Source organism: Mus musculus, chromosome 4 (assembly GCF_000001635.26).
Source record: "Mus musculus strain C57BL/6J chromosome 4, GRCm38.p6 C57BL/6J".
Lineage (NCBI taxonomy): Eukaryota > Metazoa > Chordata > Mammalia > Rodentia > Muridae > Mus > Mus musculus.
Window position 1 is genome coordinate 105325878 of NC_000070.6, and position 13476 is coordinate 105339353.

Below are 13476 nucleotides of genomic sequence, written 5' to 3' on the forward strand. Positions count from 1 at the left end.
CTTCCAGCTAGATGGAGCAAGACCAGCCGGATCTTTCCCCTTTTAGGAAATCCATCCAATTGGAAGCTTCTTCAGACAGGGCTTTTAGGGGAGTGTGGGACCAGTGCTTCAGACGCAGAGGAGACAAGAATGTTCTGGAAGAGATGACAGCCAAGTAGTGGTTGTGTTAAATCCTGCATCATATTTGAAGGGTGGCTTTTTTTTTTTTTTTTTGGTTTGTTTGCGTCAATTACAAACTGCTTTAATGAAAGACACATTGTCTTTCTTATTCGCAGACCTTATATAAGAATAACAAAAATGAGGGCTGGTGAGATGGCTCAGTAAGTAAGAGCACTCACTGCTCTTCTGAAGGTCCTGAGTTCAAATCCCAGCAACCACATGGTGGCTCACAACCATCGTAACAAGATCTGAAGCCGTCTTCTGGAGTGTCTGAAGACAGCTACAGTGTACTTTCCATGTAATAAATAAATAAATAAATAAATAAATAAATAAAAGAAAGAAAGAATGAATGAATGAATAAATAAATCTTTAAAACAAAAACCAAAACAAAACAAAAAAAGAATAACAAAAATGATGACAGACATGGTGTATGAGTTAGAGAACATCGGAACTCAGTCTGACCCGTGCCACTACTCTCTGTGGTTTTTACTAAAGTTTTATTCCCATTTAATAGATGAGGACAGATTTGAGAAGGAATGAAGGGTTTCTCACCACTGAGCTTGTTTTTAGGCCCAGTTCCTAACTGTGGATTTTATGCTTGCTCTTTAAGAAGTAGGGACAACAGAGGTGCAGAGGAACAGGAACATTCTTGTCCCCGTGCATGCTGCATAGTAGGGATCACATAAAGCTAGCTTTCTGGGTTTTTGTTTTTTCGGGGGACAGAGTCTTACTAAGCAGCTCAAGTTGGAATCAAACTCACACTTCTATTTCTATTCTCTCAGGTTCTGGGATTACAGGCAAGTGTCACTACGCCTGGTCCACAAGCTCTCTTGCTTAGGTTCTTGGATAGGCTTTATTCACTGAACTCCCTTCATGCTGATACTTCCTCAATTGGGGGTCTTTAGAATGCAACATGATATCCCAAGCCAAGCAGCCACACAGAGATGCTGTGCTGGCTGAGCCAACATGAGAACTTCATGTCTCTGATGAGGTAGGTTCTTATTCTCAGTATATAATAGTGCATAGGCAACATTGCTTGCCTTGGTCAACTCTAGGGATCACAAAATCAGGTTCTGAGCCTGTGAGACAGCCAAGAAAGTCCAGTTTAGTAAAGGGATGAGGGAAACGCCCTCCTGGGTGGTCCTGGGGAGAGAGGAGCAGCTGCTGCTTTTGTCTGGCAATGCTTTTTCCACTTCAGGGACACAGGCCTGAATCGGAGCCATGGACATTCCTGGTCTTGCCTTAATTCTTGCTAGAGGCCGGTGGTACCAATACACACACACAGGAATTTTTGACAATTCTTGCCTAAAGCTATTTGCTGTTCATCTGGTCACCTTGAAACTATCACCTGGGGAGAGGAAGACAAGAATGTATAGGACACCATTTCTCCAACTAAGTAACTAATATTGTAGGAGAGACAGATTAAAGTTATGTTAGCAATTTTATAGGCTTGTGTGTGTGTGTGCTTTTCAAATGTATCAGTCAACATGTGAAACACACATACACACATGTATATATATACATATATATATATACATGTGTGTATATATATATATATATATATATATATATATATATGTATATATGTATATATATATGTTTTGCAGTTTATCTGTGAAAATATAAAACCATGGAATTTTGATAATTTAGGTGAGGTTCTATATAGCATAGAGTTAGAAAATGTCAGACTATAGATTTGAATTCCTGAGAAATAAAGTGCTGAAAAGGCTACCAGCAAAATCCTGACTAGATATAAATATATGGCATGGGGCATAAATCACCACTGGTCATTTAGTAATTTTTATTCATTTCCCAATAATGTCTTGGGAGCTCATTAGGTGAGGAATCCCATCTATGGCCTCACCGCCTTGAATGTGTCTCCTAATGAGGGTCTCGAGGCAATTAGAAGAAGAGTAACTTCCTCATTGGTGGAAGAGTGAGCTGAAAAAATTAATGAATCCCAATTTAAAATCCTGGTCTGATGAATTAATAAAGAGTTATAAGAACAATTTTTAATAGAAAAATATAATGGAAATTGTGCTTTTTCTGTCTCAGATAAAGCTGCAGACACAGACTGAACTGTTTTGGCTGGCATTTTATCAGCTCAAGACTAGTAACACTGCCTGTCTCTTTATCTTCATGAGCTCCGATTAACCAGTAACTACCAGTTCACAGAACTTCTCAGAAGTTCTGGGGATTGAATCTAAGGCATCAGCAAGCAATCTGCCACAGACACAGAACATTCTTAGCCCAGTTCATTGAACTTCAGTAATCAGGTCTCGGGCAATTACCACTGTGGGACTGGCAGTGAGCTGTGCTCTGGGGATGTAGAGACAAAACAAAACAAAACACCACCCTTATTATTTCAAGAAACTTGCCATCTCAGAAAGGGTGGCCTATCCGAATAAGTGTTTTAGAGCATTTCCTTTTAGATTAGAATGAAACGGTTTCATTGTGGACCACTCTAAGAAAGAGGAGTAGCCACTCAACCTTCAGAGGCTAGAACTGTTGGAGACACTCAGGGTGGGCCTCCTGGAAGATGACTGAGGCTGGGGAAGGCCTTGGCATAAGGAAAGCTCTTCCCAATGCAGTGAGGGGGCTGTCTTAGACCTGGGTCCTGGAGGAAGCAGGAAGCCTGGGAGGCCAACAAGAAGGAGATGGGAAACCTGACCCAGCTGCGAGGAAGATGGAGAGATTATTGGGAAGAGAAAAAAAACTATGTCGGGTTGCTGAAGAATATTAAAAACACAGTAACTTTGACTTAAGAAACGGGCGCTGCTAGATAAACCTCTTCTCTGGCCAGTCTCTTGGAAAGGACTCTGAAGGCACAGCTAACCAAACAACCATTGCTCCTGGCAAGGGCTTTCCACCAGGTGAATGGTTTGCCATATTTCCGATTCCAGGAACTGGCTGCAATAACACTTATGCAATGATAGAGTGCACAGGGCCCGCCTCCAGGCGCCTGGCTGCGGGAGAACTTGGCAAGCCTGGGCTCCTCTGCTGCTGAGTGGAAAGTCCAGCTTTCCTGCTTTGCCCGAACTTCCCTTGGATGGCGGGCTTTAGGGGAAGTCAGAGAAGGCTGTGTGGGCCGAGCCTGAGCTTTGGCAGGGAAGACCAGGAGGGTATGCAAGACGAGAGAGGATCATCCTTTAAACTTATTATGTATTAGTATTAGCAGCAGCAGCACTAGCAGCAGTAGTATTAGCATTAGATAAGCAGGACACATAGTATTTGTGAAAGTTCAGTTGCCTTCTGAAGGCTATGGACAGAGTGAGGACTTGGGAGCTAAAACAGTCTTCACAAAGACCTTAGGGAGGTCACCCAACATCTCCAACCCTCTGTGTCCTTGTGTGCACACTGGGAACCACACCTTACCAGTCTACGAGGCATAATGAACGACAGCAGCTAGGACCTTCCTCAGCATCGCAGTAAATGTTAGTTGGTGGCTAAAAGCAACACAGCTCTTTAATAACTGTCAAGTGGTTGGGGACAAAGGAAGGCAGAAGGCCATCCATCCTCTCAAAGGACAAGTAAGGAGTGCATCTGCTTCAACAAAGGCACACACACTTGATAGGCTAGGATGAGTCTTAGTTTCTGAATAGTTGCAGACCAAGTGTATGCGAATCAGCTCATTCTCAGAATAGGGGACTTTCCAATCCAAGGTATCCCGGTGGCTTAATGTGAGCTTGTTGCTGCTACTGCGTCTAATTCAGTGCTATTGCCTCGCCAAGAGCTCCTGTGAGGGAAAGAGATGCTTCATCTGTGTTCCTTCAGAACCTTTGGGCATCTTCCTTTTTTTTTTTTTTTTTTTTACAAAATCTGTTCATAACAGATTAGCCATGTCTATTCAGAACTGGAAGCAGCATAAATCACCACTGATAGACAGGAGAATAAATACTGTTCGGTATTATTTCATAACACTACCTCAGTACTAAATGGCATAAATTCTCAATTTCATGCAGTAAGAAAGAATAAAAAAAATCATAGATACGCTTTTAACTACCAAAAATTATTGAGGAAAATGAGACAGAAGATAAATTCAGTTTATAGATAGTCAAGGTCTGAAAGCCAAAGCTATGGTAACTAAAAATCCAGGTTGATGGCTAGCTGAGCCCTGAGTGCTGAAGGCAGAAACTTACGAGATGTTGTCAGTGATTCTGGGAGCATTTTGAAATTGAATGACATTGTAATTCTGGGTTCCAGCATGACATGATGGGGTATGTCTGTAAACCTAGAATGTGGGAAGCTGAGACAGGAGAATTTCCAGTTGGAGACAAATCTGGGCTATAGTCCAAACTGTGTGAAACATAAGAAAAGCTGGTTAGGAAAGGAAGGTCTTAACACTCACCAGATCATTTGTTTAAAATCTGTTCATTTTAATTTATGCAAACTGTTACCTCAGTGATGTGTGTTTCAATGCAATTCAAAGTATGTTCTCATAATGGAATATTTATCAGATATAAAAACAAGTTAGCTACTGACTGATTCATGCAACACCCACCATTGGGTTAAATCACCTACCAAGAGCAGGCAGTGGTTCGTAGCATTCACATGAATTTGTTTAATGAGCAAAATCCAACAAAGGTGCTGAAGTCTGATCATTGGCTGACTGGTTTTGGACAGTGTGAGGAGACTGAATAGAAAGGAGAGTGGCATATATTCCTAGGACAGTGGAGACTTTTCTCATCATTAAACTGATCTGTTTGCAGGCTCCCGTGTTTGTGTAGTCTGTGTAGATTATACATTTGTTGTTGAGGCAACTGGACTTGTAAATTAGCGTCACATCCTTTGCTTCTTTTAATTTACTTTTTATTATCTTATGTGTATGTATAGCCTGCACGTGTGTATGTATGCCACATGCAAGTCCCTTGTTTTATAGGTCAGGGAACCGTGGCTCCAGGGTATCACATGGTTCACCAAATTTGTATGCCTGGGGACCCCAATCTAGTTACCCAGATGTGACTTTCGGTCAGTTACTAGCTCTCTCTGAGGAGGTGTGTGTGCCCCTTCTTGCATACATGTAGGAAATGCCCTGTGGAGGACCCCTAGGGGCTGGGCAGTAGATGGGATTTTGTCACTGAGTGTGAACATCCTGTGACCGACCTGGCGTGGATGTTTTGTGCCTGGGTGCAACTGTGTGGGATAAATGCTCAGACGAGGAGGCTCCCTTGCTCTCCACCCTGGCTGTGTGGGAAGGAATTCTGGGTCACAACCACAGCCAGTAGAATACCAGCAACATGTTCTTCAGCGACGACGTGCGCCCACACAATCTACCAGCAAGCCCTTAGTCTTAGACAAAGGGTTCTATCGAGAATTAGCCAGGGACTTCCTCATGGCCATCCTGTGGCCTCTCCTCATCCTCCAGTCTCTTTGGCAGTACCCTGCACTGTTATGCAGGAACATCTGGGGTCCTGATCACACATGCTCTGTTCCAGTCAGAAACAAGCCTGTCTTTCCAGCTAGCTAGGATGCAAGCTAATTTAGGTCATCCTGGTTGATCATTTTTTTCAGGCTGTTGTGTGGGATAATGGGGATATCCATTGACATCTTATTTTTATAAAGGTAAAGTGGGCCTCTCACTTTATAGAGCAACAAGTGATTTCCCCATTGCTCCTCTTGGGGGGATGGTGAGCTTGAAACCTCACTCTGTTGTCTCAAATTGGTGCTGCTGCTTGTTAACGGCTGATCTGAGGGGCCTTTGAGGTTTATATCTAAGTGCTGGTGAGACCAGTCAAAGAAAACTCTTTCCCAAGGAGAAAGCAGTGGGTGACTAGGCTCTGAGATGGGAAGTGTGGGGGTATATTCAAGGGTCAGGGGGAAGCAGTGTGGCTGGGGTGGGTGGATGGAGGTGGCAGAGGGTTGGGGGCATAGACTATGGATGGGTGACAATCTGGGCAAAGCAGCTCCATCGCTTCCAAGAAGACATGGTCTCACGGGAAGGCTCTCCTAGGACCAGTCGGAGGCACACTGTGCACTTTCTCATTTTCCTGGTTTCCCTGTAGCCTAGCAGGTAAGTGAGACCGGACCAAGACCACAAGCTTCTGTCTGGCCAGATGGGCTTTGTTGTGGCCACTCAAACTATTCAATGCAAGCCTGTATGAGGAACACAGAGGAGACTAACGTCTCTCAGCCTCATTGTCTTGGAAGCAAAAGAGAAGGAGATGGAGCGAGAGAGTTCAACCTTGCTGGATATTCACCAGAGAGGACTGCTTGCATATGGATTTAAGCCAATAGAAAGTCTTAGCCAGCTGGTGACGACACGGGGTGTTCTGGATCCTAGTGTAGCGCTGCGTCTTTCTCAGGGTGAGCTTTTAAATACAAAACCCATGTTCTAGGTTGACATACTTCAGTTAACAAGAACAGTTAGCCAGAAGCGGAACTTCAGACGCTAAAGAAGTAAGGTTAGTACGTTTTGAGACTTTCCCAGAACTACGGATTTGATGGATTAGGCCTTTGTTTTAGTTTTGGCAGGTGGTGCTGTCTATGTGCTGAGTTTTACTGCCTGAATGGTACTTCAATCATGGAGTCAGTTGTGTTAAGGTATGGGGCCCTGTTACAAACCTCATCGGACCCTATCCTGTGTGCTCAGTGTGGCCGATGGCTGCAGCTCACCGTTCCCAGTATTTTCACACATGGTCTATTTCTGACCATCTTACAGCAACTCAGTTCCCTCCATGCTGTCCTTCAAGGACAATTTTTGGCTTCTTTTCCAGCATGTAGCCTTCAGGGAAGGCAGAAGGGCAGGCATAAACCATATTTCCTTTGTCATTAAGTCTGACTAGGGACTGAACTATTAAACTGACTTGCTCCATAAGTGTCCATAGAGCTTATAATTAGACAATAATTTTTCAGCTCTGGTCCAAAGGCTTGTGTGCAATAACTCACTTAAAAAATGAAAGGCGTGTCCCTTGTGGTTGCTAAGAGCAGCCATACCCAAGCACTGTTTTAAAGTGGGAACTTATGTGTGCCTTCTTTTTTTTCCACAGACCCTGAGCCCTGGGTGTGGCTCATTTTGGTACTGCTTTCTATACTGTGTTTGGTTCATGATGCTTTCAAATCTACTGCTTTGCTTGCTCAACCATGTGGCCCTGGCCATCAACTTTATTTTGTCTACTACCACTGAGACTCCGTCTCAATTCTGAATTCTACTGTCTCTCCCCTAACCTCTGTGGATGACTCCCTAATCAATGGGAGGGTATGTGTGTGTGTGGGAGGGGATGGGGAAGAAGTCAAAAAGAACACTTCTCTAAGCTTGAAGATCTCTAGACTTACTCATGTTGTTACAAACAAACAAAATTTACATCCTGATGGATAGCAGGTATGTGCCACACCATCTGGTTAGGATAAAACTTTCTAGGGATGAATACTATGTTACTGTGCACACAAACCACATTTCCTTTGTTTATTCATCGTTGGTGAGCACCTAAGTGGCTTCTTAAAGAATCTCTGCTGTTGTGAAGTATGCTGCATATTAAAAGGTAGAGTTTCAAGTTCTTACCACTTGAAAGGAAAAATATATGAGGTGGTGATAATTAGCAGGGTATAATTACAATGCACATATGTATCACAATGTGTTATATCCATGGAAATATACGTTCATTGTTTATTATATCTTACCAGTTGAAAAATAAAAATAAATGGTGAAAAGAACACAGTAGAGTAATTGCTTCTATAGTCTGCCCCATTCCAGTCCCATTGCATGATGTGTGGTGTGTTCACCCAGCATCCATACAAGCTTCCTATCCCTCTCAGGGTACTGAGCACTGTGTAGGCTAGGATGGAGAAAGGGGCTAGGGCTACTCCAGCGAGGGGCAGTGGAGATGCTCTTCAGAGCTAGAGAAATCGGAGTTCAAAAACCAGTTGCAGGCTGGGGTTTTAGCTCTGTTCAGTGGAGCGCATGCTCAGCATACATGAATCTCTGGAGTTGATCCCCAGACTGAGGAAATGGGTCTGGTACTGCAGGCCTTGGCCTGGCGCTGCAGGGCTGCAATCCCACCAGTTGAAAGGGTCAGGTGGAAAGACAACGTTCACAATCACGCAGGCCTAAGAAAGAAAATTGCATTAGCCTGGTTATATGGTCGTGAGTAGAGTCTTCCTTAGCTCATCTGTGTTCCGGAGATAATCGGCACACCCTACATGGTGCTGGAGGATTTGCAACATATTAAGGGAGATAAAATGCTTACAATATGTAAAATACCCAGTGTTTGGGAGTTGCCGAGGGGTTGGTAGCTACATAAAAACGCAGAGTTATGTGTGTGCACAGCACAGTTTGCAAAGAAAACGGAATCATTCTCTTCAAGCACCAGGAGACTGATCTATCATTCTTTAAAACCTTCTGTTTTCTTCTCCTTGGCATCTAGTGGCTTTTAATTCTCACACTTATCGGATGAACCAGCTAAGATGAGATTATTGGCTGATTAGAAGTGGCTGTCTGAGAATAAGGTACTGGTGTGGGCACGGGTTTTAGTGTGTGCACTCCTGGGCATGTAGTAACATTAAAGCATGGTTAGGCTAAACTTGCAGGTCTCCTTTTTATGCATATTTTCAGGTTTCACCTTTATAGCCACCCTATGAGATAGGATTATTTCTACCCAACGAACAAGGAATGGGATCTCAAAGGGATTAAAGGACTCATCAATGTCACACAGTTAGGTGATTCAAACTTACTTCCCACAGTTCCATATTAGCATCTGTCTACAGACACATACGTACACTGACGCATATGCTAAACATTTTACCGACAGGACTAGGACTTTCAGCAGTCAATCAGGGATAGCGGAGGGGCTCACGGAGTAGGGACTCTTCCTACTAGCTGCGGATAGACCCTGGGGAAGGGACAGTGAGTACATTCAGTTGTCTATCCATTGCTGAGCCCACTAAGTTCCGATGGGTAGTCCTAAACCCACATGCTATAGAGAGCCCTGGTTAAACTCTCAGTGGGTCCCAAAGGTCAAGGGTTTGTTTAAGGTTACAGTAGGTAGGGAGTGTCAGGGGCAGGAGGGAGATGAAAGAAGCTGAGACCTGTGGGTAATTAGAATGTTTTATACTCAAGTATGAAATTACAAAGAACAAATTCAATACAAGGTAAAAATATTTGCCAAAATTGGCCAGTACACATACATACCTACACACGTACACACATACATACATACATACATTTCCCTATCTCTATGAATATCCATTTCCAGACAAGCAATTCTCCTAACCTCATCTTAAAAAGGGAAAAACTATTTGGCTTTGTGCCTGTCTTGTGTGGGAGTCGGGAGACTAGGAAATCATGAGCATCAGAATGTCCGTGACAGCCACCATATTTTATAGTCTATTTGGTGAAAGCTGTTAGTCATGGGCAGAGGAAAGGCTTGGGAGTCAGGGAGGTGACTTCAACATCTCCTAGATGGTAACTCAGTTCTCCACTAGGAGGGCTCTTTCTGTTTCCCAAGTTCATACTGTGCAGGTGACAACCCAGACTCGCCAGGTCTTTGATGTTCCAGTCTAAGGGCATGAAGAGTGGAACACTGACTCTACCTGTGTCAATCACCACGCCACACCACCCTGGGAGGCTTCTTCATGCTTCATTATCAGGTCTAACACAGGCAAGCTTGATTTCTGCCTGCCTTCCTCCTTCCCTCCTCTGCTCTTTTCTTCTGTCCTTCCTTCCTTCCTTCCTTCCTTCCTTCCTTCCTTCCTTCCTTCCTTCCTTCCTTCCTTCCCTCCTCCTTCCCCCCTCTCCTTTCTTTCTTCCTTCCTCTGTCCCCTTCTTCCATCCTTTCCTCTCTCCTCCTCTCTTCCTCCCTCACTTCTTTATCTTCTCTCCCATTTTTTTCTTTTATTCTAAACCTAAACTGTCTTTAAGTCAAAGGCTTGTGCCCACGATGGAATTCAGTAAGAAACTAAATTGCTTCATTCCTACTGCTGTCAGGCCTTTAATGAGGAAAGAATTTGAATCTAACACTCCTTGTTAAGATAAAGACCTGGCTGGTTTATTCACACTATCCAGCTGGGCATGGGGACTCAGAGAAATAATTAAAAGCTCTCTATTAAAGATTAGTTAAGGGTCTCAGAGAAAACCTGGCCTGGATTTTGTGGGAAAGGAGAAAAGGAGACACACCTGGCTCTAGATGAGTGGTTCTCAGCCTGAGGGTCATGACCCCTTTGAGGGGGTCAAATGACTTTCTTTTCAGAGGGATTTGCATATCAGTGGTCCTGCATATCAGATATTTACATTATAATTCATAACAGTAGCAAAATTACAATTATGAAGCAGCAATGAAATAATATTTTGGTTTGGGGGGGGTCACCACAACATGAGAAACTTTATTAAAGAGTCGCAGCATTAGAAAGGTTAGGAACCACTGCCCTAGAAGAATCATTACTAGTTGTTTAGAGCAGTAGGTCCTTCCCCACTAGAAGAACTTCTATTGGCTTTCTAGCATCTGGATCTTGTCTTAAAGTGGCTCTTAGACCACCAGAGTTCACCTACTCTATCTGGAAGCATTTACTGAGCTCATATCACATCCCACTGTGGTTTCGAGTGGGGATGAGGGCGGTCAGATGTCCATCTCATTGGTACCATTTTGCATCCAGTCAGACAGAGGCCCAGAGGAAGTTTGGCTAAGTCAGGATGTGGGCCTTACTCTCATCAAATGCTTCCTCTGAGTCAAGCCCAACTGTCTTCCTGCTTCCTCCACCCTCGTTGCCCTGCCCCAGATGACCTGCCCTGGGGCTGGCTGTCAATGTTCCAGTGGGAGCCTTTGAAGGTAGAGTCAGCCCCTGGCTTGTGGACTGGCCTTCTCGTTAGACACCTCTGTACTTGATATCCTGCCTGACCTGCTTCATTGAAAGAGCCCCAAATAAATACTCAATTAGGAACTTCAGTTTGAGGTCATGCTACCTTGAGATAAGTAGTCTGAGTAATTCATAGTAGAATTAATTCACATACATGTTCTCATTTGAGAGATGCTTTCATACACAGGGCATGCTCAGTTATTCTCACAATAGTGTTGGCATTAAAGAAGATGCTGCTATGTGTTCTTTCTTCATTTTTCTCTCTTTAAAAAGTATTTGTTATTGTTATTATGCGTGCGTGTGTGTGTGTGTGTGTGTGTGTGTGTGTGTGTGTGTGTGTGTGTATACCTGTAGAGGTCAGAGGATAACGTTAGGGATTTGGTTTTCTCCTTTCACTGTCATGTGGGATCTAGGATAGGTGACCAGGCTTGGGTAGCAAGGGCTTTTGCCTGCTGAGTCATCTCATTGCCCTTCCCTACCTTTTTTGAGTCTGGGTGTCTCAGTATGTAGCCATGGCTGGTCTGGAATTCCCTCTGTAGACCAGGCTGGCCTAAAACTCACGTGCCTGACTCCCAAGTAGTGCAAGGACTAAGGGGTGTGTGACACGTTCAGCCCTGGCACTATACTTTAAAATTTATTCTCTCTCTCTCTCTCTCTCTCTCTCTCTCTCTCTCTCTCTCTCTCTCTGTTGAATTGGAGGCTAAGAAGTTTAAGAGTCTCAGATAATGCTAAGATCACGTTTGTGGCTCTCTCTCTCTTTTGTATAGTTCCCACAAATAAAACCCAGGCTGTGATGCAGAGTGAAGGTGGGGATGAGGCAGGGTAAGGGAGATGCTACACGAAGGTCAGGGGTAGTGTTCAGGCAAGGATACTGTCGAGCAAGGAACTCAGCAGGAATGTGAGTGTGCATGGATGCAGAGGAGAGGGGTGTGCCTGTGTGTAGGCCATTCCAGAAGAGGCAATAACCAAACTTGGAGGAAGCCGGATATGGGTGTGCACCAGTGAGTAGGAAGGCATAACCTGAAGGGTGAACCCATGAGGCAGGCAGACAAGAAGGTGGAAGGAGGCAGACTCTGGGGTTGGCACACTCGTTAAAGCTTTATTCTATAAATCTCGACTTACATGACTTAGGGTAAATCCCACATCTTAGCCACTCTCCTATGACTTTGGCAAGCCACACTTCTTAGCCTGCTCTCCTGTCCTCCCAACACTGACTCGATTACTTTTGTGCAGTTTGGGAACTACGTGTAACTACAAATGTCACCAGCAGTGCCCATCCTGTGGTTATTTTAGGAGTTCAGAATAAATTCATATTCAATTTTTCCTCTAATTCTTTTATAGTTGGAACCCAGAGCTTTGTTCATGTTGGACAAATGCTCTACCATTGAGCTGTAGCTCCAGCCCGGTGGCTAGCAATGAAAAGGGCTGCATGGGGAGCCGTTGACCTAGCCTAGAAGGAAGCTTGGAGCCTATCGCAAGTGTAAGATAATGGGCTAAAGAGCGCTGAGGTCCACCCCGGGCAAGCACAGGCTGGCAGTAGATGTGAGGTGAGCAGGTCAGCTTTTTGTTTACTTGGTTTGTTTTTAGAAAATTATAGTCAGGGTGGATAGAAACTGGCGTCTAGAGGCTGGTGAGGTAAGAGGTGGTTTTTGGGACCTAAGAAAGAAGAAAGGGAAGTTCGTTTTAAAAATTATTTTTTTATTTTTTGAGATTATAATATAACTATAAAATTTTCTACCTTCCAATCCTCCCATGGACCCTCCTTGCTCTCTTTCAAATTCAAAGCCTCTTGATTATTTTTACATGCACACACATAAGCACATGTATTCACAGACTCACAGGCACACACAGACACACATACACGTACATACATAGAGACAGAAATGCAGACACACATACAGAGCACACACAGAGAGATACATAGACACACACACACACACACACACACACACACAGACAAACAGACATATACACACATACAGACAGGCAGACACAGACACACACACACAGACACACACACACACACACCCCTAAATAAGTAAGTACAACCTATTCAGCTTGTATAATGTTGCATACATATATGTGTTTTCAGGGCTGATCATTTGATGTTGGATAATGAACTGGTGTGCTCTTCTCTGGCAAAGACAAATTCTGCTCTCCAGCATTCCTCAGCTGCCTGCAATGCTTCGTGTACGGTGGAGGCTTCCGGAGTTTCCCCTGGGCATTCAGCATATCTGTTGCTGTGCTCAGCTCCTGCTTAGGCAGTCATGTTGCTGAGACTGTGGGTGTAGCTTCTGGCATTCCTAGGAGACAGTTTCACAACAAACTCCCTGTTCCTCTCGCTCGTACAGTGGTTCTGTCCCCTCTTCTGCAATGTTCCTTGAACTTCAGTTTCGGGAGTTTTGTTGATGTATCCACTGGGGCTGGGCTCCACGACTTTGCATTTTGATCGCTTGTGGTTTCCTGTAATGGCCTCCATTTGTTGCAAATAGGAGTTTCCTTGATGAAGGGTGGGGACCATACTTACCTGTG